Source organism: Hyposmocoma kahamanoa, unplaced genomic scaffold, assembly GCF_003589595.1.
Source record: "Hyposmocoma kahamanoa isolate Upper Pololo Valley unplaced genomic scaffold, ASM358959v1 202, whole genome shotgun sequence".
In the NCBI taxonomy this organism is placed as follows: Eukaryota; Metazoa; Arthropoda; class Insecta; order Lepidoptera; family Cosmopterigidae; genus Hyposmocoma; species Hyposmocoma kahamanoa.
This window is the reverse complement of record NW_020653726.1, coordinates 4,818,153-4,822,087: the sequence shown is the minus strand read 5'-3', so window position 1 is coordinate 4,822,087 and position 3,935 is coordinate 4,818,153. Positions and strand designations below refer to the sequence as shown.

The window sequence follows — 3,935 nt, the reverse complement described above, 5'->3', positions numbered from 1 at the left end:
AGCGAAGCTGCAGAGCTTATCGGTATTCTACAGGACATATCACAGAGAGTGTGCGATGGAATTGCATAATTCGATTCCGCCTTCCCCTTTCCATCATTGGGAGACTAGACGTGGGTGGGAGTTCCACTCCTATGTTGTGGATATACCCCGGATTCGCACGAAGCGTTTCGCTTCCACATTTATATGGCAAGCGTCTAGGGAGTGGAATTCCCTGCCTGCAGACTTGTTCTCCGAAAACTATAACTTGGACCTTTTCAAGGCGAGAGTGAATACGCATTATTTAGGTGTGCATGCTACATCCTCGACCACATCGTCACTTTCCATCAGGTGAGATGGAGGTCAAATGCGCACTTATTTTTTATAAAAAAAAGGTCAAGGTTTTCTTCTAAGGATTTTACAGCGGAGGCCTGTTATATATCTCATAAATATCTCTTTGGTAAAGGGTTGTCATGGAGTTGTTTGACATATATACATTATTCAATAAAATATCGTAGCACATAAAGTATGTTTTGATGAATATATTACATCGTCAATAAAAGTTTCCCCTTTTTTTATTATACTTAGTGACGGGACGAACAAGTCGTGCGCCAGCGCCAGGTAGTAAATGTCACGCCTGTCCATAATGTCACCCTGAGACATAAGTTGAAAAGTTTCATGTGCCTGTAATTTCACCAGCACCCTTTTCCTTCAAATCCAGAACGTAGTAATGCTGCTTGGCTGCAAAAATGGGTAAGTACTACCCTGGACGAACTCTTTCACAAGGAGCTCTACTGCTCTCGATGCATCTACTTCAATAAATCAAGAATTAAAGCAAAAAAAAAAACATCTCAACTTCAGCGTAGTACGGTAATTATTTTCTGAGGATAAGTATTTGTTCAAATGACATGAACTGTATTTGTCATTTGAACCAGGGTTGATGCGAATATCCATATCCGCTCCAGCCTCCGCAATGATTGATGCTGATATACATTGCGAATATTTGCGTCGTGATATTAATTTACAAACCATCCAGAAACAGACTACAAGCCCAAAACAGCTCAGCCGTCGTTTTTACCTTTGAGAAAATGTGAGTACGATTATTTATTAACCTTGGTAGGCTGCGCGCCCAGTTACACGAGGCGAAAGATTTCGCGCGACCTGCAGCACGGCGACCGCCCTTCATGTACATGTACATTAATGGCGAATCTGAATTCTATTTATTAGGCAACATTTAAGTAAAGTCCTCTGAATAATACAACCGCGCGGCCCGCCGCGTAGACCAAATTCAAGCCAGACTTGCCCGCATGCCCGGGACGCTCGTACAAGTTAAAACGTAAAAGCTAAACAAATAGAGTGTATTTTGCCATAACAGTTAGACTCACGCGGTCGCTGCGCGGCGCCTGCCGCGGACTCCGCTCGGCGATCGCGCGGGATGAGCGCGATGAAATTTGTGTCGAATAAATGTTTTTTTATCACAAAAGCTTTTTCACGTAGATTCAATAAAGATCTTTTTTTTTTTAATACTTAGATCCGCTGATGTGTAAAAAACCTACACATCAGCAACCATCCTAATTTGAACACTGATTCGTGAATGCTAAGAAATGTGTCAAAATTTACTCTAAATTATGGATGAACTCGTGGAAAGTGAAGATACTTTTCTAAACAAATCTATTAATAGGTATGAAAACGACTAACTATAAATATTCCCATGAACAGTAAAAGGCTTGCGCCGCACGCCAAAAAATATCCTTCAATGAAAACATCCACGCACTCAGACGCCATCTCCGATATCAATAATCCAATGGGAATCAATATTTGACTCCATAGAGTTCCTGCAAACAGGGTCTGCACGTTTTTGAACGCCACAGCACGTTTTTCCCTTTCTGCTGAAGCAAGAATATTGCACCATAACAATGCTGCTGCTACTGTCATTAAAATACTGCATATGCGAAGACAAAAAGACAACACATGAAACATAGTTAACTTTAACTCTTATTTTTACTTTTTTGAAGCTAAAAAAACTGGGTATAATTCTGCCATCAAATATCATGTAAAACAGATGATGACTTGACTTTCATAATGACTCCATCGAATTCCGCGATGATTTTGCCAATGATCACTACAAATAAAAATTTATTTAAAATGCTGAATTACGAAGGTATTATTGTTTCCTTTCTTCTTCTTTTAAATGTTATGGCCCCATCGAAATAATCAATGATTTTGCCAATGTCAAGTAAAAATAACTATGTACGGTAGTTTAGTATTATTATAAAAATTATACAAAAAACGGCGATTTTGCCAATGTCCTGTAATATTTTTACTTTGATTGTTTCCTTTGTGCCGGCCACAAGACTTTGTGTCAGACGTAACAGAAGTCAATATGGTTGTTTATTTTTTAATTCTTTCCGTAAAGGAAAAGGCAAAGGTTTAAAACCATGCAGCCAAAATTTGGTGATTTTTTCTTTTCTTAGTTTTAGATAAATAGGCATACGACAAGTGTTCACTATTATTTATTTTGTAGGCATCTTAAGCCTCGTTTTCGGTGGATGACCCCACTCTTATATGAACTCAACATAAACAGTAGCTTTCATGAATTTTGTTCTTTTTCGAATACTGCCTCTTCCTTTCTTAAACTGAAAAAGACAAAGGCACTTGTGTGCCATACTACCCAGACAGAGAGTAATGTCTTTCTTAGATTTCGTTACAAATTTACAAGTCTTTGATACTAGTGTTCCTCACAAAATGAAATAAACCCGGATAGATACCATTCTGGATATTTCAGGAGAGAAAGAGCGATTCGTCCCAAAATACAATAGCAAAGACCTTTCATCCTTACAGTCTAGTTATTTTAAGTCTTTACCTTAAGTCAAGCTAGAGAACTTAAGGAAACTCCATGGAGACTCGCATTTAGAGCGAAACCTGAAAGTAAGCACTTTTCAGGTTCCAAAGAACCTAGGACTCAAAGACTTCAATCTAAATCTATAGACAAGAACATTCACAGAAACTATATGTGCCAAACAAAACACTATCAGTAGCGATCACAGATTTAGTGGGTACTAAATCTATGGTAGTGATACATTGACTTACAAATAAATGGACGACGGGTCTAATACAAAAACCACGAAAAAAATGTCCCAAGTCAACCTATTTAAACGCAGTGACATGTAAAGGATATGAAAAAGCTAAAACGTTGAATTTAAATTGTAATGTCAAAGCAGTACTGTCTAATTTTGCTTGCTTCGCTGTCAGTCGAACAAACGAAGACTAAAGCGTAAATGACGCTCTGTATACGATTTTAACGCCCTATTAGTTCGGACACTTTTTAGCGCGGACCCGACGTCCATATAATTGTAAGTCAATGTAGTGATAGTGTTCTAATTTAGTGTTGAATTTTGTCAAAGAGTAGTTAAGTATCAGTACCGTAGTACCACGGATAGACGCGACAGTCTATACCTGTTGGGAATGAGCTAGGCAGGCAGTTAATATTAAGATAGTATTATCGTCACTATGTAATAATACAGAACAAATCCAAAACAGATTAATTTCGTACCTGTGAAAGGTTATTCCCATTGTTGTACACAAGATGGCATTATTTATTTGTTTCCAAGAAAAGAACATACCAATTACTAAAAAGAAAAACCAAATAAAGTAAAACAAAAAAATTACAGTTGAATTATTGAAATGATTGATGTTATGTTGTATACTTTTCCTTCCGGAAAGGCAAAGATCTTTAGACCTGCCTTTTTTTTATATTTTTTAAATTTATATAGTTGTCATAGTAGGCAACTGTTTTAGCACATTATATATACTCTGTTATTATGTAGTCAGAACACTGTTGCTTATTAATCTATGATATTATGTTCTGCCTTGTTTTAACACGCGTCATTACATGCTTACGGAAACGAGATGGATAGTGTGAAATGTTGCTTAGTATTTCGTAATTATGAAATATTTAC

General features: G+C 37.3%; 1 long non-coding RNA gene across 1 annotated transcript; it reads left to right on the top strand.

Moving 5' to 3' along the window:
- The first annotated feature begins 675 nt into the window (after positions 1-675).
- Positions 676-1,886, top strand: LOC113227196. The gene is made up of 3 exons (XR_003310179.1): positions 676-729; positions 912-1,066; positions 1,807-1,886. It is a non-coding gene; the product is annotated as an uncharacterized LOC113227196 (long non-coding RNA).
- Positions 1,887-3,935: the final 2,049 nt, after the last annotated feature.